The sequence below is a fragment of the Halichoerus grypus genome, chromosome 8 (genome assembly GCF_964656455.1).
Source record: "Halichoerus grypus chromosome 8, mHalGry1.hap1.1, whole genome shotgun sequence".
Lineage (NCBI taxonomy): Eukaryota > Metazoa > Chordata > Mammalia > Carnivora > Phocidae > Halichoerus > Halichoerus grypus.
The window spans coordinates 24,593,381-24,615,246 of NC_135719.1; the positions used below are offsets into that span (position 1 = coordinate 24,593,381).

Here is a 21,866-nt window from a genome sequence, read left to right on the forward strand (position 1 = left end):
TTCACTAAGTTCTTTCTAAGTTTTTTTTTAAACATTTATTTTTGTTCTTGCCAGGGAGTTCCTTAACAATCTTTACTCAAGAGCAACCATTTTTAAAAGCATATGATTATAAAGTGTTCTGTTGGAAGAGAAGGTGGAGAACTCAGCCTCTTCTCAGGGAACAAAAAATGGAAAGGGGGCCAACTTGAGTCACAATTTTATCCCAACTAATTTCTAAAGAATAGAAATAAGTTCATGGATGTTCGAATGAGGTCAAGCTTCTAACTCAAAATACAGGCTAGTTTCGAGATATCTTAGTTATTTCTGGGCTACCCTAAGTGACACCACTGTTCCATATGAAAAAAAGGGATGTCTTTCCTAATTGACAGGCATCGTTATGCATAAAGGTGAACCGCCGCTAACTCCAGGAAAGTGCACTTCAGCTCCAAAGTGCATCAGGGACATAAAGGGGCCAGAGAAATTTTACGGTTTTCTTGTCCTGTCAGGGGAGGAGGTGACTCCATCAGATACCAGGGGTGAGGGGCGTGGGGGGCGGGGAAGGACCACAGCTGGGTCAGCTGAATGCCCAAGTCCACTCAAGGCTGTCAGCATTGTCCTCCAGGAAGCACTTAGCCACAGGTGAGGGGATGAGAAAGGCTCCCTTCGTTAAATATCAGCCTTACGAGCCAGGCCCTAGGCTAGGTCCTGCAGACAGGCAAGCACAAGACAGCCAGCACCCCCCCGGGGGGGGGGCTCCCCACCCTGAGGGCGGGCAATGGGAGTACCAAGAGGGGCAAGCAAAGGACCAGTGAGGAGGGCCTTCCTGGAGAAGGGACTGCCAGGCCCAAGCTTGAAAAGCCAGCAGGAGCTAGCCAGGTACATGGGTGTTGGCAGGGCTGATGGGAAGCACGGGCCAAGAGGACCAGACTCAGAGTGAACGTGTGACTGACTGGACCGGAGGGGTGCAGGAGACAGGAAAGATGGTGAGACCAGCGGCAGAGAAAACCTACGAGTAGGAGTTTGGACTACTCTTAAAAAGGAAAGGGATGCTATTTAAGGATTCTAAGCAGGGTGTCACATGAGCAGATATACATTTTAGAGGGATCACTCTGGCTGCTGAGTGGAAAACAGAATGGACGGTGACCCATGGAGCAGAGTCACGGTAGCCATCTCTGTGAGCCATGATGGTGGTCCAGATCAGGGAGGCGGTGATGCAGGTCAGGGGGAGCCGGCAGATGCAAGATACATCTGGAGAATGTGGGAAGTGTGGCCAGCTTTTGTTTTTGGAGGGACAGAGAAAGATTGGTTCAGTTCGAGATGTGTTGCTTGGTGTACACCGGATCCTCTCACCCTGTAAAATCATCTTCAGTCTGTCCTCCCTTTTATCCACACGCACATACTCCTCCCCACCTATCACCCCAAGCAAAGACCTCTATCAACGGGAGCAAAGTGGTGAGGAACATCAAGGCTTCTCCGGCTCAGGGAGGGCTGCTATATTTTATCCTAGTGTATTAGTCTGGAGTTCTCTAAGTAAGTCAGCTAGCATGGAAAAGCAGCCTTATGTGAAAACGCTTAGAAGCCGTGAAATAAAACTAAAATAATCCTTGTACAACTATATGTGAGCTAGATGCATACCTATGTGTGTATGTGTATGATGTATGTATATATAGCAAAGCACAATTTTCTCAAAATGAAGACAAGAAGAATCGACTGTTAAGTTTCCTGACATCCTGAGAACTGGCTAATGGAAAACTCCAGAGAACCACTGCCCAGAAATCCCAGGTGGAGCTTAAAACAACTCTCAGACAAGCTTCTGCCTGGAAAACTGTAAGCTGGTAAACCAAATCAGTTACCCATGGCAAAAGAAAGTTCAAGTGGGAACCCGTGTCTTAAATGTTCACAAAAGAAAGTCACATTTGCAACAATGCTTCTCCTCTCAATGCCAAAAGAAACCTCCTCCTGGGGTGCCTGGGTGGCTCAGTCGGTTAAGCGTCTGCCTTCGGTTCGGGTCACGATCCCAGGGTGCTGGGATCGAGCCCCGTATTGGGCTCCCTGCTTAGCGGGGAGTCTGATTCTCCCTCTGCCTCTCCCCCTGCTTGTGCTCTCTCTCTCTCTCTCAAATGAATAAATAAAATCTTAAAAAAAAAAGAAGAAACCTCCTCTTGTGCTGGAGTAGCAGCCAGCCAGAGAGACATTTTCATGGTTAGAATCCTGAAGATACTTTGTCTTCTCTTTTTGGAACCAAAAGTATTCAGTGCACCCACTGAGAGGTTATGGTGAGAACCACGGCTTTGGGAATGTGCGCAGAGACAGAGAGAGGCCCGGGGAACAGAACTCACAGTGAGCACAGAAAGGCTGGTGAGCAAAAGAGGTGGGCCCCAGTTTTTGAACATAGTGTGCCTGAAAGCTCTCATTTTCTCCCAAATGTGTACGAAGGAGTTCCTCTTTGCAACCTGAAGAGGTTTTCAAGACCCGGTTCGGAGTCCACTTCTTTCCTAACAGGAAGGCCCCTAGACAAAGCATCCTTGTGTTAACATCTGAACTTTCTGAAATACTGAGGTTTGTAGAGGGTGGGCAAGAAGTTACAGACTTCTGCTCCTCACCACCCCCTCCTCCCCCACCCCCCCAGCTCCCCAGGTAACTGTCTTCTTTAACCTTCCACTCTATCCTGCTTCGGAACATGCAATAGCAGAAGCTCTGAGGGCTGTAAGATCTGTCTTCAGTCTAGAAGCAACAAGTACTTACACAGTCATGTTCACCCCTGTCATCCAAGCACAGGGTCTTAGAGGGGAAAGGTAGTTTCAAGGTCAAGCACATCTCATGCTGGTCTCAGATACTTCTCTACAAAAACCTAGGTGAGCCTTCAAGCAATGTCTAGGGGGTTGGTTACCTTAGAGAAAGTGTTATTCCAACTGCCAGGTGGCAGCAACTTTGACCAAGTTGTTCTTTCCACCCAACAAGAACACCTTTTCTTCCCTGGCACGCTCCCCAGGCCGCATTCAGTTTGTCTGATACTCAGGGGAAGTAGAGGCTCTCTTCTTTACAGGTCAGACTTTCAAATACACAGGCTCAAAATTCTGAGACAGTTATCCTGGGCTCCCTCCGAGTGCCTTCCTCAGTCATAGCTCATGCAACACACATTAATACCATCGCTTCTAAACACCTGCCCCCAAACCTACTCTTAACACAGCAGAAGTAGTTGGGATGGTGTGGAATACGAGGGGACTAGGAGACCCACGGTGGTCTTCCATGACCAAGGCAGTATGCTTGGGGTGATCTCTGCATGATCTCTAAAATAACTATCATCATCACACTGAGACAGCTCATTCTGAGCTTCTCATTGCCAAAAACTCCTGTCTTCTTTTTCACAGTAATGGTTTGGGTCTCTCCTATATGGATGCAACTTTGATCTGAATACAGGTCTCTCTGTTAACATAAAGTTAACGTTCATGGGGGTATTTTCCACATGCTTGACAACCCATTCAGTACCTTATATACATTAATGTAATCTTCCTAGCAATCACACGGGGTATCATCATCCTCATTTGTAAATGACCGAGTGGAGGCACAGAGATTTAATCATTGTCGAGGGCTATTAACGGTCCACTTTAATCATTGTTAAGCTGTAAACGTGGGCTTGAAACCTAGATCTGCCAGACAGGGGGTGGCAGCCTCTTTACCCACTCTGTCCCGTGGTGGCACGATGTTTCAGCTGGTCTGTCGTCTACAAGGAAAGGGCTAAGGTGTCCTTCTCATGCCACTTTTCTTTTTAAGCATGCATCCATCAGGAAAAATATATATAAATCACAAGTCCTAGCACCCTTTTTTTCCGCCCTGAGGTGTAACAGTCAGAAGGAAGGACAAAATCCATGAAACATGACACGCTGGAAAAGGGGCAAGCGTCCAGGTGATATTAAGGAGATAACGTGTGCCCACTAAGCCTTCTTTGTTTATTGAGTTATAGCAAATAGAATCCTCAAGGACCTTTTTTCCATCACAAGTTTGCAAGGCTGAGCCCTGTCTGGTTTATCATTAAATGTCACTGCTCAAGTTGCAACATGGAAGCAGCAGCTCCTACCGGGGAAGGCACTGAGTTAGCACATGTTCTATGGTGCAAATGCAACTCTATATACATGACTGTGCTATCGGGAAGCCAGACCAGCAAGGCCCAGGGAGCTCCGTGACCTGCAGAACCCATGTCAGACAAATAAGTCTTACTCATGAGAGTAGATAACCAGAGTTCATTTTCTTCACCCATTCATCTGTCTCAGCAAGACTGAAAATTTGGTCATGGAGGAGGAAGAAAAAAACAAACAAACAGTTCTATGCCTTCCCCTAGGTCGGGCACATAAACACATATAATCAAGGCTTACACAAATAAGAAATAGTCAAGCTCCGAGACTAGACCTCACTGTCTAGTACACAAGGTAAGCCAAGAGGTCTGGGAAAACATTTCATACTGGCTACTGAATGCATCTGTGAATATTTCATTAATGAGCAAAAGAAATAATCATCTACAGACAGTGCCCATTGGGTCACTTAAGTCTCCAAGATCCAAGAAGTTGTGCTGGGCAGAGCATGGGGGAAAACGGGGAGAAAAAAAAAAAAAGAAAAAAAAAGCAAGCAAGAAACCCCAAAGGAGGAAAGTTACAGATAGCATCATTACTAAGTAAAACTTTCTAGTGCTAACTAATAAGACTAAAGAAAAAGCATCCATTGGTTGAAAGATACAATGCAGAATCACAAGGAATACCAAAACTAAGCGAGGAGTAGAAGGCAGATCAGGAATCCTCCTCTGGCTGAGCTGGTTTTGGTTTTTGTGGGCTATGTGATTTTTTTTTCTTCCTTTACACATTTTTTTGTAACAGCTTTATTGAGATATAACTCACACACAATTCACCCATTTAAAGTGTACAAATCGAGGGGCGCCTGGGTGGCTCAGTCCGTTAAGTGTCTGACTCTTGATTTTGGCTCAGGTCATGATCTCAGGGTCGTGAGATTGAGGCCCAGCAGCAGGCTCTGTGCTCAGTGGGGAGTCTGCTGAAGATTCTCTCTCTCCCTCCCCCTTTGCCCCTCCCCCCCATAAATAAATAAATCTTTTTTTTTTTTAAGATTTTTATTTATTTATTTGACAGAGAGAGACACAGCGAGAGAGGGAACACAAGCAGGGGGAGTGGGAGAGGGAGAAGCAGGCTTCCTGCAGAGCGGGGAGCCCGATGCGGGGCTCAATCCCAGGACCCCGGGGATCATGACCTGAGCCGAAGGCAGACGCCCAATGACTGAGCCACCCAGGCGCCCCTAAATAAGTCTTTTTAAAAATAAACTCATATTCAAAGCCTACATACAAATTTTGGGAGAGACAGTTTCAATGGGAAAAAAAAATCAAGGAAAAGGGGGGAAGACTTCAGGGGGCGAGGAAGACTATGCCAAGAACAGCCCATACCTGCTTCTCACCGTGGGAACACCAAGCGTCTGCCTCTTACATAACTCACACCCCCAACCTCCATCTTTTGTGTGTGTGTGTGTGTGTGTGTGTGTGAGTCTTTCACTGTCAAATGGGTGATTCTTTTGAAACCCTTCCCCAGCGCTGTAACCGCCAGGCATGAGCCCATAAAGACACCCATCACTTACTATTGCCCATCACAGATGCTTAAATGGACAGGGTGGAAAAAATATTCTTTTCACACACTTAAAAATTACTCCAAGTTATTTTAAATTTGGAACTGTTTGTATATTCCTTATAAGTTTATAAAACTCACACTGTCCCTCCATGACTAACTAAAGTGGAATTGAGAGAGTATTCTATATTTATAACTTGTCTGGTTGTTCGTGCTTACAGCCCTATTTCCACTCCCTGTTACTGTACACAGAGTTATGTGAGGTATTGTGGGCTCCTAAACTTTGCTGATTTCCTAACAAGGCAGGCCTGTGTCCCGTAGGGACAAATTGGGGGCTGTTTTGTCCAAGCGGAGGCCAAGCTCGGAGGGAGAGGCCTCCAGCTTTGTGGTTTTGGCTACAGCTCTTAAAACCGGTGTTAGGGCCCATTTCTGGGCAATTGCATGCCCTACTGGCGTTGACCAAGTTATCAATGCTCCTGATACATTGTTTATTGCACATACCCGTGAGGAGCTCCATGCTATAAAGCTGTGGTTACACATATCACTTCTTCCTACTCATTTTGGTAGATACTGTCCGTCCAAAAGGTGCTGCAACACCCCATGCAAAAGTTCCTTTCCACATACATAAACACTGACATCAACGTCATTTAAGTGAATTCACTGAACGTAACCACTTGCAGGGAAACTATGCTTCAGAGACCAACAGGCCATGTTTTGGACAAAACTCGTCAACAAGTGAACCATTTAACCAGGACACGGTGACAAATGCGTGAAGCACCTGCGGAGGTCGATTTCTACAGTATGTGTGGCATTTACATGTGTGCATGCACACCCGTATACTATTGCATCATGGTGCAGCCTCCTCACAGGTGTGGAACAAATAAGCACGAACAGCTCTTCCGAAGCTGCCTCCTTGGGACGACACACACCTAGCTGAAGACCTCACAATTCTGCAAAGTCCTCTCAGGGTCCTCTTTTGGAAAATGCTTCCAGAGACCCCAGCACATTGTTTGAGACAGCCTCAAAAGTGGCACATCTTGTAAAAGGAAAGGGAAAATGGCCCCTAAACCCCTAAAGAAAATTTTCTTTCTTTCCTAATGTCAGAAGGAGAAATAGGTATCTCATCTAAGTTCTGGGGCTGCCAGTGAGGTTGGGTTTTTTGCGTCCCTCCTCCCCCATCCCATTTCTTGGTCATTTGCAGTACCTCTTGAATTAACTGTCTTTCAATGTCTTTGGTCCAGTTTCTTGGGAGATAAAGTTTTTACTGATTATTTAAATTTGAGCCCTTCAAGATTTACATGCTTCTCATCTTATTTTTTATTTTTACTTTTTTGAGACAGCGGAGAGGGGAGGGACAGAAGGAGAGGGAGAGAGAGAATCCGAAGCAGGCTCCACGCCCAGCATGGAGCCCGACGCCCAGCACGGAGCCCGAGATCATGACCTGAGTCGGAATCAAGAGTTGGATGGCTAACTGACTGAGCCACCCAGGTGCCCCAAAGATGCATATGCTTTTTAAACACAGTGCTGTGGGCGCCTGGGTGGCTCAGTTGGTTAAGCGACTGCCTTCGGCTCAGGTCATGATCCTGGAGTCCCTGGATCGAGTCCCGCATCGGGCTCCCTGCTCAGCAAGGAGCCTGCTTCTCCCTCTGACCCTCCCCCCTCTCATGTGCTCTCTCTCATTCTCTCTGTCTCAAGTAAATAAATAAAATCTTTAAAAAAAATAAAAAATAAAAAAAATAAATAAACACAGTGCTGTACCTTGAAAAAAATTTTTTTAGGTGGCTTGAGAGAAAAATGCTCTCTCCTTCTGTAATGGAATCTACCTGAGGAGCATGGGTAGTAACAGTAGGCTTTTAATCATTTTACCTCTCCAGCTTCTCTGCTTTTTTCTCCTTTGATCCTGTTATTTCCCGACGGCGCACTTTTGGACTTGTAAACATCTATTTTAGAGCATATGTTATGCTACAACACCACGTTATTCTTTTCCACGATATAATCTGATTGCTGGCCCCGTTTCCCAAAGTTAAAGTATTTTTACTACTGTGGAAAAATCACAGAAGATGCACTAGACTTCCCAAGTACAGTAAGCTCTGTTATCGGGAAAGAAGGGGAACCGGGTGTCCCAGATGATCATACCTTCTGGTTCACAGAATTACCACATAAACCTTCTGAGGACCAGTCCCAGACAACTGACCCACAGAACACCTACACCCACAAAATTTCATCAAACTTTCATTTAATCTAGTTGATGATTCAAAAGTGCCTTGAAAAACATACAAATGTAGAATGTTGGGATGTCCTTGCAAAGATTATTATGCACATACAAAATCTAAAAAAAAAAAAAAAAAAAAACCAAAACAAAGACACCCAAGCCAAAAATACCTTGTCATTCCCACAGAATTCCGTTGGTTTATATTTGATTTTGTTTAGTTTTTTATGGTTGTGGGTGCTGGTGGTGGTGGTGGTTGGGGGAGGCAATAGTTTTGATAAAAATGTTATCACCCTTGCCAGAAAGCATTAAAAAGTGCTAAAATCCCATCTTGGCGATATAAATCCAGTCCTATTGGAAATTATCATTTTTGTCAGTTTCATGTGGGGAAAAATCTTTTTCTTTTTTTTAAAGATTTTATATATTTATTTGAAAGAGACAGGGAGAGACAGCAGGAGCAGGGGGAGGAAAGGGGCAGAGGCAGAGGCAGAGGCAGAAGCAGACTCCCCGCTGAGCAGGGAGCCTGATGCGGGGCTCGAACCCAGGACCCTGAGATCATGACCCGAGCCGAAGGCAGACGCTTAACTGACTGAACCACCCAGGAGTCCCTAGTGTGGGGAAAAATCTTGACTCTATACTTTGGAAAGGTTGATTCCAAGTTGAAGACTCCCCTTCGTCCAACTTTAAAAAAATATTTTTTAACCCTCGTAGTTGAATTTCTTGGTTTATGGGGTTTTTTGGTAAGTGATCGATAAAACTGGGTTGAGCTGAAGTGCTAACTAGGCCTCTCATGTGTAAAATGCTAGTTGAAAGAGTGTGTTTCAGTTGTAAAAACCCCATGGAGATGGGCTCCCAGGTACCTTCTGCTTTTTCCAATTAAATAGGAAACCTCCGAGAGCATATTTCTATTTGATCTCTGAACCATTAAATATCTAGTATCATTTCTGGTTTTAGATAGTCAGCTTTTTCCCAGAGTACTATCCAAATTATAAAGTGAATTGTATTGCTGCAGGTCCAACATCACTTAGGGTTCTAAGAAAACTGGAATGTGAAGCAAAATATGGCAAGGCCTCACTGTTAGCTCTGAAAAGCAGGGTGCAAAGTTCAGGGGCTTTCCCCTTCAGACACTGCCACTCATGGGCCTGTCAATCATGGCAAATGACCTGACCACTGCGGGCCAGGCTGAAGGGATGATGGGCAGCAAACCCAGCGTGTGCTGGGAGACAGGTGGTTCTCTCTCCCCTTCCTGTCTGAGCAAATTCTCCCCCACCCCACATCTTTATCTTTTCACTGCCTCCCAAGCTCTCTCTGTTATATACCACAGTCTGATTTTCAGGCTTCGAAGGAATTTTCTTTGAGAGATGGAAGAACTTAACACTTAGGGCTAATTTTATTTTATTTTATTTTTTTATTTTTTTGAAAGATTTTATTTATTTATTTGAGAGAGAATAAGATAGAGAGCATGAGAGGGGGGAGGGTCAGAGGGAGAAGCAGACTCCCTGCTGAGCAAGGAGCCCGATGCGGGACTCGATCCTGGGACTCCAGGATCATGACCTGAGCCAAAGGCAGTCGCTTAACCAACTGAGCCACCCAGGCGCCCAGGGCTAATTTTATTAAAACAAAACAAAACAAAAAAACAAGCAGGGCAGCTCTAACGTGCAAAACACAAATGAGGTTCCAAACTTGGAAACCACATCCAAGAATCATTCTTTCTTTCCATCCTTGGCTTGAAGACTGAGGCAATTTGCACAAAAAGTTCATAAACATAAAGGGGTCCAATTGCACTCAAGCCCCAGTGAGTATGAGTGTGCCCGCGAAGCCACATGTTTGGCATACCACGAGAGTGTATATATAAGGTTTACTTGCGAAAATGAAGGGATCAGGAAGACAGCAACTTCTAAAACACGTGACTGTGCTTCACAAGTCAACTTTTTAACCCTTTCCCGAAACACTGAAAACCCCAAACTGGCTAAGTTGCTTTAAAAAGAGAGAGAGAGAGAGAAAAGAAAAGGAACACTCTCAAGTACAAAGCTCTTCTTCAAAAATCTATCCAAAACCCTGAACTTGAAGAAACTGAAGACAGGGATCTGAAAACGTTAAAGAGTTATCTCTTCTTTGTCCTTCAAAGGAATAAGCTCCGTGGTAACTTCCTTGAACTCGATGTCACATCTGTCTCCTGAGTTCCTGGGGCATCCTCATTCCGAGCCAGAGGGCCTCGGAGGCCAGGGTGCGGGAGTCCCAACGCTCTGCTGCAAATCGGCGCACAGAATCCCTCCGGACCTGTTTGTGTCTTACAGAGAGAACAAGTACTGGCAAGGGACAAAAAAAGAACATGTTTTGCAAACAATCAGAGTGACCTGAAACCCAGGGTAAAGACTGAAGTCAGCATTCGTTCACTGCAGCTTGAGCCAGGCTCTGTGCAATGCTTGCTAAGTGGAGTGCCCTGAAGAAGGAAAAGGCTTCTTGGTTTCCCATTCACCCAGGAGAACCTCTCACCTAAGGCCACACTCCACCCCCAAGCGGGGCTGCCTGCCTTTGTCATGCTTCATTGCCTAGCTGGGAGCATCTCTGAAAGGAGATGAAAGCCCCAACGAGAGAGACATCGTTGTCTGGAGCTGAAAGCAACCCAGGAACAGGCCATCCAGTCGAACGTCTTCGCCTTCACTTGGCATGCACAGAAAAGGAAACGCAAAGGAAGCTCTGAGAGTCACACCACACAGGAGAGCTGGGCCCAGTACCCGGGTCTCCGGAGCTCCGAGCCCAGGGCCCCTGCCATACCGTGATGTGCTGTTCCCAGGCCCTACTCTACTGCAAAAAGAGGCATCTCTCAGACCTCTAAGACCACAAGACTCCTTTCAGGACAACCCACTCACACATCCCCTTTGGCACGGTTGGCAAATTTTTTTTTTAAACTTCTTTTTTAAAAGTAATCTCTACACCCAATGTGGGGCTCAAACTCACAACCTCGAGACCAAGAGGCGCCCGCTTCACCGACTGAGCCGGCTGGGTGCCCCGAGGTTGTAAATTTTGAGATGGATTATTTTCCCCCATTTTCCAATTCTGAACCTGCCTATTCAAGGTATTTTCCTTCCAACTGCACCTGTCCCTACTCCACAAACTTATCTCTCGTGGTCTAAGTAAAGCCTATTAAATGCACTCCGACCTCAATTGTACCCCTCACCCCCATCTAAATAACAGTGCCTACATCCCCCCCCCCCCCACTTCTTCCTGCTGCAGATGGGCAAACCTTATCTTCCTCTAAATTCACATTCCCAGCCCACCCTGTGCTCTGCAGGAGCTCAGTGAATACATTTGGAACCTGTTGCTTCCATCCTCCTGCCCTCTCTGTAGTGCCTGCCATAATTCCTCCACCCCAACCCCCATCCTTTGAAATTTCTAAACCCCAGTAGAGGAAGTGCCTCCGGCTCTTAATAAGCTCAGTCATGCTCAAAATATCCGCTTCACCCACGAGGTATTGTAGCTGGCAATTCTGACCGGGGCACACATTTAGGGAAAAGATGATCTTTCTGCAAGACTCGAGATTTAGAATTCCTGAAAAGACCACTCCTACTTATTTTCATTAGTGTGACCGTGAACTTGCAATGGTCCAGGAGTTGAAAGTACACCTTCGGCAATACCCACCGTTCACCTACACATGTAACAATAGGGGATTAAGAAATCACCCTTCATGAGGCCGTGACCACAGAGGGTACATATTGTAACTCTCCTCCCTTGGAACTTGCAAAACTTAACAGGAAATCTTCCACCACCTACAGAGTACATCCACTGCCAGCAAAATGAAGTGTAAACACTTTGTATTAAATTAGCCAGGTGTTTAAAAAAATAACATTATCCCAATCCAGTATTTTCCAATCCTGGCTCACTTTCAAGTCTCACGGTGCATTTGGGGGCAGAGGTGCAGGGGACACGTGTCTTTGTCCCTTTGGGAGGGGCATGTTTTGCTTTTTTGATTAATACAAACAATCTGCAAATTGGCACACATGTTAAACAACCCGGGGAAAACAGACAGTGATCCTATTTCCTTTATCTGGGATTGTCCTCCAAATCTTACACTGGACAATGATGGTCATCATGCGTAGAAATCAATTTATCTAAAGATAAGTCTTTAACTGGGTCTTAGGATTTACTAGAGATAATTTTGAAAGAAGTATCAAGGAGACTGAAGAAAGAGAACAAACAGGAAAAAGTGGGAAACGCTAAGGTGTCTTAGCTTCCGGATAAACACATGAATACATGTTTGGGAGATATGCAAAAAATCAACAAGCCCTCGAACGCTATCATTTACCTCCCTCCCTCCCGCCGCCTTCTGGGTGCACATCCTCTGATGTGGCCCCGGATATCCCAGGCTTGCCTTCAAGGAGGAGGGACGGTAGCATTCCTCTGCACATAAACAGCGTCAAAACTATATTAAAAAGCAAACAAAACTACCAGCCTAGAAGCTGCGCTGGCAAAATTTAAAGCGACAATTTAGAAATAGCCTATGCCCATTTATGTGCCACCCTGGCCACATTTTTAAGGGCCCAAGTCATGTCTGTCTGTCTGTCTACTTTTAAAAAGAGAAAGTAGTTTTAGGGAGAGTCAAGCGTTTAAAAAATCTTGAGATGCTTAAGTTCATCTTCTGTTTTAGAGACATGGCATGAGAGCAGGCAGTATTCCCATTAGAGGAGAATGTGGACTCCGGGGTGAGACAGAAGGGAGTTTATGTCACCCAGCTCTGCTGTGTGACAAAGGGACTCGGTTTCCTCTGTGTACGTATAAGACAGATAATACCACCCGTGCTATCAGTGCAAGATTAAATGTGATAAACCATGTAACTATACAGAATATTTTTCCTGGCATGTCATGGACCCTCTCTAAATATTAGCTATTATTATTTGATCCTTAGACTGGATTTTAAGGTCCTAGGGTTCTAGGCCTGGCTCTGCCAACCATCTTGCCTGCTCAGCTGATGTGTGCGTGGGGTAAGAGAGATAACCAGTCTCGCTCTGTGACCCAGTGGCCTCTATCTAATGCCCCTGGAGGTGCCTTATGGGCCATCACATACTGGGAAGGGCAAAGGGAGAGACCAAGAGCCATGTTCCTGATTGGTTTTGTATATCGGGACACACACAAGACTTCGTTTCAGGGGGAGAGGTATGTGGCTAAGAAAGAAAAAGAAAAGAAAACCAAGAGACAGGATTCTAAAATATTTCAGATTTCACCTCTGCTTAAACAAATAAAAATATTATAAATTTCAGATTGGCTTGGCATTCTAATTCCAGTTTTTTAGTGCTGTTCGTAAATACATTTGCTCTGAAATAATCCTCACTTAGTGCAAGGTGGGCAGTAACCTACCCAAGACCTCATCATCTGAAGGTTGGTTATAATTTCGGTTACTATTTTGAGGGGTCCTCAAGCTGCAGGCGGGAGGATGGGGAGGTTTGGGGAGAGCCAGGGGCAGATTACTTTCTAAAGCCTGCCAAGAAAGACTTCACAGCATGGAAGTTAAACCTTCAACTTCCACCAGGCAGTAAGCTCTTTCTAGACGAGAAAAAGAATTTTCTGTGTTTCCAAAGACTTCACTCAGCTCTTCAAAAAGACAAAAAAATTCCCAATACAATTTTCTCCTAAATAACTTTATTCACCTTTTACATGGGTGAGATGAAGGTTCTCTGCAGCAAAGGTAACTACAAGCTTCCTTCCTCTAGGGTAATGAAACAACTCCCTACCAACAATAAAGAAGTAAAGAAGCACCTCCCTTGTTCATTACTGGGCTAAGGTGGCGGGGAGACTAACATGGTGCTGCCAAAATTTGGGATAGGTATCACCAACTGTCATCAACGCTCAAATAAATGGACAGTGTTCAAACAATTCAAAAGGGCTCTCCCACTAGTTTCTGCTGTCAAGTTCATAGGCTACTCAAATTTAGGAGTTCTACAGGAACCACTCAGAGGCCGGTTTGAGAGCTAAGTAAAACTAACTGCCATTATGATTTTTCAGGTCAAAGGAATCTCTTGCAGGATCCGCGGGTTAGACCTCTGAGCTGCAACCGAGAACATGTGCAAAGCTGTTTGAAAAAAACCTTGGCTCTGTGCACGGCACCCCAGGCTGGCTCCTCCTCGTGGGGAGGAGAAGGACAGCCAGCTGGCTAGAGCAGCCGTCAGACTGTCCAGTTCTCATGCCACCTGCACCTCCCTATCTAGAACCCACTGCTCTTGCTTCACACACACACACAGAATGCTCCTGGGGGCCCGTGCCACAGGGACATTCCCTCATCCTGATGCCACCACTCCACGCCACTGGGATGGGAAGCGGGCTGCGAGGAGTACGCCGACCACCTGCTCTTCTCAGACCTCCCCGCTCTGGGCCTGTGTCAAGGAAGATGCAGTTGTTCAGCCAGCCAGGAAGGATTTTTGAGTTCTGAGAAGCCGTGGTGAGTTTGTACGCCAGGTTACTAAAGAGCTGCAGACGGACCGTGCTAGTTTAGGACACGGTGAGGATGATTCTACTGAATCATCATGAGGATACACAAACATCCATACACATGCTAAACGAAAACTTTTCACCCTCCTGGCCCCAGCTCCAACCACACTGGCTCCTTTTTTTTTTTTTTTTTTTTTTCCTGGGAGAAGGCGGACTGTGCCGTGACACTGAGCCATCACACATGCTGTTCCTTCTGCCTGGCTTATACTTCATCTTCTGTTTTAGAGACATGGCATGAGAGCAGGCAGTATTCCCATTAGAGGAGAATGTGGACTCCGGGGTGAGACAGAAGGGAGACAGAATCTACTCTTGATCTGCCTCCCCAGCCTTTAGTGCGGGGTGACTGTCTTCACCCCCAAAGGCCTCTCCTCACCCCCATCTCTGGGTGGGAGCCCTTCCTGCTGTCCCATCATTTTATGTCACAGGGTCCTCTTCATCTCCCTCAAAGCACTGACCACATTCACAATCAAAGTTTGTTTTTGTTTTTTTTTTTTTCTGGAGGGGAGGGGGAGTTATTATTTAATAGATACAAAGTTTCAGTTGTGCAAGATGAAAGAGTTTTGGAGATGGATGGTGGTGATGGTTGCACAATGGGAATGTACTTAGTGCCACTGAACCGTATATTTAAAAATGGTTAAGATGTTAAATTTTATGATATATGTATTATGCCACAATTAAAAAAATAAGACTTGGGGCGCCTGGGTGGCTCAGTCAGTTGAGTGTCTGAGTCTTGATCTCAGCTCAGGTCTTGATCTCAGGGTTGTGAGTTCAAGCCCTGCGTTGGGCTCCACACTAGGCGTGGAGCTTACTTAAAAAAAAAAAAAGGGATTTAATTATGTTTAATGCCTCTTTCTCTTTCTTCCACTGGTGTACAAGGCACCGGGGCAGGAATCCTCTGTTTTTTTCCTCACTGTATTCCCAGGGCCCTGCCCAGAACGTGGTCCACTGTGGCTGCTTAGTGTATAATGGTTCTAGGACTCATGGTTTCCTACACAACTGTAAGCTCTTCAAGGACAGGGGTACCATTCCTTATTTTTATTTGCCTCACAGCTCCTTCCAGAGCGTCTTACAATTACTGGTGGAGTCAGATGCTACTTTAACCCTGGACTACTACTTCTGCAAACTTTCCAAAAGCAAATGCCTTGAATTTTATATAAAATGTGTATGGGTGCTTTGTATGTATATACGGGCAGATTTTACTGTATTTCCTCTTTGCCTTGGGGAAATTCTTGCTGCGAAGAATCCCAGAGGAACCAGATTCCAAGACTAATCGTCCTTCTAGCATGGTTTGGTTGGATTATCTTGCTGACTTGGCTGTTCAGGTCCCATGTCATCCAGGGTTTTTTTTGTTTTGTTTTGTTCTTTTGTTTTTAATTGGAATCTGCCTCAGATTCTCTTTGGCATTAGACAAAGTATAAATTGAAAGCAAGTAAGTGAGTAACAGAAGGGAGTTTCCTGTAGGATAAATACTTTCTATGTTCTGATAGTGAATTGTTATTAAATAACAATGATGACAAGAGTAATATGAAAAACTACTCTCCTTGCCCCGTCCTAAAAAGGAGAAAAAAATGAGAAAAATCAGAGAAGCTACTTTTGGGTGATGAGGAATAAAATGAACCATAGTCCTCTGACTTCATTGCTTGGCTGGTTTTCCCCGAGAATAACCAAAGAAATCATCTGACCAACACCAAGCCCCAGCCTTCTTTCAGGTCATACTTGCTTTTGCGCAGACTAAAACTTCTTTAATGTAACAATTCTCTCTCTCTCTCTCAAGGCTTGGACAGAAGTAAAAGCTGAAGGTACTAGATGGGAAGAAAAACAACGAATGTTTGTTATCGCTATATTAAGGCACCTACCATATATGGGACACTCACTGCTACGTGTACTTGGCATGCACTGTCTGATTTAATCTCCACAACTCCAAGGAGGAGAGCCTATTTTCCCATCCTCTGAACCAGAGCCTGAGGTACAGAGAGAGGGGCTTCCCAGAGTCACATGGCTTGAAGGAGGCAGAGGTAGAAATTCCAACCAAGCGAGAGAACTCCAGGATCCATGCTTCCATCCAGTACGGTACAGTGCATGTGCACCTGCCATAGACTTTTCTACCGTAATTCTCATAAGCTACTCTCGTAAGTCAGAGAAAGGAATCAGCAGTATTTCACTGATGAGGAGACGGAGGACCAAAGAGGCTGTGACTTACCAGGGAGACAGATGATAAGCAGAAGACAAGTACCGGATACCAGTAGCTCGACTCCAAGACCACATGAGGCTCATTTCTGTGCCTTAAAGATTGGTCAGGGTTATTTGGCATCATCCCAAAGGACCAAAAAGCAATGAATTTGACGACATAAAAAAGTGGGAACTTCACTCCTGTGCTTAACCTAACATTAAAATATTTCTCAATGATTTCTGCTTTAAATGGCATAATTCACACAAATTAGGAGAGCACAGAATTCGTACCGCTCCAAACACAGTGTTTAATAACAATGGCTTTTTAAAAAAAATACAAAGAGCTCTTCTTTTTGTAAATTCTTCTGGATTAAATATTTGTTTATTTAACACCTGGACGCACCTGTCTGGAAGACAATGCCGGGCACTCTACATATAGATAAATAATTCAAGGTAAAGATTCATGTCCTAAAAGATACACATCAGGAGGACAAGGATACTCCCAGCTGAGTGGACCACGGAATGGGAGGGTGTGTGCAAGGCAGGAGTGCCTGAGAAGGGGCTCTTAGAACAGGCACGGGAGTCCTGGTATTTCAGGGACTGGGGGTGAGGGATGGGCTTCCCACGTATTTCAACAGAAAATTATAAATTGCCATCTTTATTAGTACATAACTGAAATTTTTAAAAAAATGACCTCTGTGCATTTTTGCCTTTAAGAAAGATTTTAATTAAACAAGATCAAACTTGTTTAAAACATCACAGGATGAGGTCCAGAAAGAGGCTTCTGTTGCTGTCGAAAGTTAATGCCTATGGATCATCTATTGCTAAAGTTGTTTAGAATGGGCTAATTATTCTCCCACCCCCCTCCCTTCTCTGTCCTGGCACAAGGAAATTTTAAGCCATCTACAATCCCTCCATTAAATTAAAAAATAAACAAACAAACCTCCATTGTGAGAGGCGCCATTGGTGTCTGCCTCCTTGTCTTCCCATCACAAAAGGAGAGGAGTGCTAAAGAACAGACTCACTGGTCAGTTTTTCATGAATTTAAAAAAGTGTAGCAATGCTGCTTGGCCAGACACAGCGAAAAACAAAACCCTCAGTCATTTGTTTAAACAAACTCACAAAAACAAAACCACTTCCTCAACATACTCCGTGAATTCTAAAAAGGATCACAGGTTTAATATGATTTTTAAAACCCTAACTTTCACAAATTAAAAGCAGGATGATAGAACCAAACAAATGGACATCACCCCTCCGTCTTGCTTATCTATTTCTGGTTTCATTCAGCTGCCAAAACCACCGACAGCACTTCCTCTCATCCCAACAGGAAAATTTCATGGCTCCTGAAGGTCTGAGTCAGACCAGAAAGCTCATGAATATTCTGATTTTCTGGAGCTGATGCAAGGAAATCACTATAATTGATGACCAGACACAGAGTTACCTACCAAATGTCTGGTCCCCAAAACTATGCTGAAATAATTTATCAAAAGTTGGATTTCCATTTTCAAAGTTATTAATAATAACGAGGGTCTGTTTCTGATTTTTAAGACGAGGTTTTATCTTTCCAGCTCTTCTTCTTTTCAATAAATTCTCTCTATATACTGGGATTTCCATTAATAAACTCCTTTCGCTTTACCGCATTTTAATGAAGGTGAATAGAAAGTAAACCGAAGAGAACCTCAACTTCCCATGCGAAATGGGAAGAAATGAGTGTGCCGAAGATTTAAGTTAGGATCTGCATTTATCGGGTGCCAGGAAATTTAGAGGGTGCTCGTGTCCGTGTGGTGGCAGTGGGGGACGGCGGCACCTTCCCGCGGAGGGCGCGAGCATCCTGGGCGGTTTTGATGTGCTCCGGCCTCCGACAGGAGCACGTAACTGCGTGTTCGCTGGGAACAATAAGACCCAAGTTCAATCTGAGAATGCACGCCCTTCTTCCATATTAGTTTGTCTTTTTTACAAACCTATTTACATCTTTCATTTTCCTTTCACATTATGCACGGCTCACAAGTACAGGAGCAACGAATGTGGAGGGACCCACACAAGTTCTTTACTCCGTGAGCCGCCTGCCGCGCGAAAGCGGCAACAATGCCGCGGAAGTGGGAGGTTGGAGCACCCTCCTCCTCCAACTTTAGGACGGCTGGTTTTCCATTGAAATTGAATTATCGCTAAGAAGAAACTAGGGTCTATAGGGAAACGGTTTAGAATGGCTTACTTTCCCGCCATAAAATGGATCATCGACATTCGGAAAACCCAAGCCATCCCCGTCCCAAGGGAGGCAGCGTGGCTCCGGCACTGTGGGATCGACTCCCCGAGATGGAAACCACGTTCCCATAAAGAAACTTGAGCCACCAAGGGGATTAGATGACATGATCGGAAATAAATGAGAAATGCTTTTGGCATTTTTGCCTATCGGGATTAAAGAATTAGAAAGGGGTAAAAAAAAAAAAAAAAAATCAGGAAGCTCATGTCTTCCGAAACCCGAACGCCACACCCGGCCGCTCCCTTTTCCATCCACTCTCGCACATGGTGTCCGGAGACCACGTGAGGTGGCGGCGGGCGTGGCCGGAGCGCGGTCACGTGGCCGGCCAGCCCTCCCCGCGCGGGCACGCGCCTGCCGAGCCCCGCCTTCCGCCTGCCTGGGCTGCCGCGGGCGCCACGAGGGTCTGCCGCGCGGCAGCGGCGGCGGCGGCGGCGGCGGCGGCGGCGGCGGCGGCGGCGCCGCTCCGGAACCCGGGCCGCACGAGCACGTGCTGTAACTTTTAACGGATGCGCTGGAACTTTTTCCAGCCCTGGGCTTGGGGGCTAGAAAGAACACTCGCATAAATGTTACCTATTTCGCTCTGCTCTGCCGCCAAGTTTAAAACGTTCGCCAAGGCACTGCAAACTCGAAAGCAGCTCAGTCCTCGGAATCCCGAGTTCTGTGCAGCCACACCTTTAAAAGCCGTTCGTATTTAGCGTCCTACCTAATTCAGAACCATGAGTTCTACCGTCAAAAGTCCTACGTGCTCTGGTAAATGTGAGAGCCCTGGCCGAATCTGATGAGCCTCTACATAGAGTTTGGGGGGTGTGAGGTTCTTTTTCCTTTTCCTAATGTAACAGTTAACATTTCAAGCCCCTAAAATTTAATTCGTGAGGAGTTACAAACAGCAGTGAGGGGGGAAAAAAAAAAAAGAGGGCCACAGGAATTTAGCGTACCGAGTGTGATCTTGCCTGAGTGTGATGATAAAATTACAAACTGGGAATGAACTGTAGGATATTTAAAAATGTAGCCATTCACAGTTCTTTCAAATAGATGTGTGAGCTTTGATAAAGTATTATAGTTGAGGAATATAAATACTTTTTCATCCTTTTAAGGTATAAGTAAAAAGAATATTTTTTAAAAACCACATTGGTAGGATCACAATCAGAGAATAAAATAGCCCAATTAAAAAAAGAAAAAACCTCTAAGAGTAAAGAGTAAGTTTAATCTTTTGGTGATAAAGAATTCAAAATAATGATTTCTTCACACGAATCTGATTTGGGGCTGCTGAAATTTAATTAAAGGGGGGGGGTTCCTCCAAATTGTTTGCCATGTCAGTAACAGTGAATATTCTAAAAGAAAGAAACCGTATCTTGAGCACTCCTTTCAATTACAGCTTAAAAAGCTCAGAGATAAAATTTCATACTATTAATTAAAGTTCTTATGGTGGCGTAAGCCTTCCTAACCCATCCAAAACATTCAGGGCTGGGCTCCAGAGAGTCTTCCAACTGTGTTCTCTTAGTCCTCAAAAGCAAGAGACACTTGCAGCCAGGACCAAAACTAATGGGACTTTTTTTGGGGCAGTTGAGATCTCCCTCCCTCTACTTCACCTCCTCTGAAGGGAAATATGGTAACGACATCTTGAATAACATTCATATTTCAGATTTCTCAGGCTTCTGCATATTTTTCTGCTTCATGTCATTCATAATTGTCCTCCCAGAAAAAGTGGAGCTGCCACTGCTATTTAAAAAGTTTTATGTTCCTCATTTTAAAAATACATGGAGTCCTCCGAGTAGAATTCCAATTACTAAGTGTAGAAAACAGAAATAGAAAAATCGCCATTTGGCAAACACCACAGTAATGGATGTTAAAATTAGGAGGTGAAAGAATAATGAGGAACAGTATGAACAGGAGAGTCTCAAGTGTCTACCCCTGCAAGATGCTTCCTAATTACCAAGGTTAAGAGCTATAACAACGGAGGCACTTGCAGAGACCACCTTAACCAACTGATCAAAATTAACATCATCAGAAATGAAACATCCGGGCATCGTGTGTCCCGATAGGATGCCCTGGGAAGGGCATGGGGGCACTTCGGGGATCGTCCTGCTAAAACCTAAGTCTTGCTGTAATTAATCACAAGCAAACACAAAGAGAAGGACGTTCTACAAAATAACCGGTCCATGCTCTTCAAAAATGTGAAGGTGGTAAAAGCTACCAAGGAAGACTGAAGAAAACGTCCTCGATTCAAGGGAACTGAAGAGATTGGACAACAAATGTGAGGTGGGATCCTCTGCTTGATGTAGGGCCAGAAAAAGGACATCAGTGGAGAAAACCCATGGAATCTGCACCCAGTCTGGAAATTCACAGTACTGTGTCAGTGTTAACATTACGGTTTTGATAGACCTACGGTGGTTAAGTAAGCTGTTGACGTCTGGGGAAGTTGGGTGAAGGGTGTTCAGAAACTCGTGGTATTTTCTGTACCTTTTTTTAAGTCTGAAATGATTTCAAAATGCAAAGTTAAAAACTGAAAGTCATCAGAAAGTTCATAAAGATAAAGGAAGTATAGCATAGCCATCAACTGAACAGACTCCTGAGCTACCAGGATATATGCCAATCAATCATTGGTAACTCCAAAATCTCACTCTGAATGAGGGACTTAACTTTGTGTGCTTCCCACTTGAACCAGTTACTAACAACCCTGCCCTCACGGACAAAGTCCCTGACGGAGTTTCATATGTAAGGTAAACCCCTAATTTGGAAGCAAGGCAAATCTCTATTTTTTATAGATGATTCCTAGAGCAGTGTTGTTGCTAGAGGGTAAATGAGGCTGGTAGAGGACTGGGTGTGCATGTCGAGGGCCTTATCCATTCCAACATACTGCCTAACATTTCATTGATCTTTGAAATATCCTCCAATGGGGTGGAAGTAGGAAGTAAGATGGTTGAGGAATGCAAAAAGAAAACAACAAAATGGACACCAGGACACTGCGTAGGACTCTCCTAGAGCCCTGTAGCAAGTCTGCCTTGTTGCTTGAAAATGTAGTGAGAAATGTCTTTTTCTGAACCGGACATACACTCTGTCATCTGCTACAGATAATGTGGGCTTCTGCTTTCTTTGTGTTATGCAGAAAAGGGATCAGATTCCTTCAACAGCAAAATCTTCACTCCAC

At 44.8% G+C, this 21,866-nt stretch overlaps 1 protein-coding gene and 1 long non-coding RNA gene across 2 annotated transcripts in view; one reads left to right on the forward strand and one right to left on the reverse strand.

Moving 5' to 3' along the window:
* Positions 1-21,866, reverse strand: part of IGF1R (insulin like growth factor 1 receptor) — a 292,269-nt gene that overhangs the window by 65,253 nt on the left and 205,150 nt on the right. The gene's annotated exons all lie outside the window — the stretch shown is intronic.
* On the forward strand, positions 13,833-16,695 carry LOC118526295 (uncharacterized). Its single transcript, XR_004912538.2, has 2 exons — positions 13,833-14,239; positions 16,064-16,695. It is a non-coding gene; the product is annotated as an uncharacterized LOC118526295 (long non-coding RNA).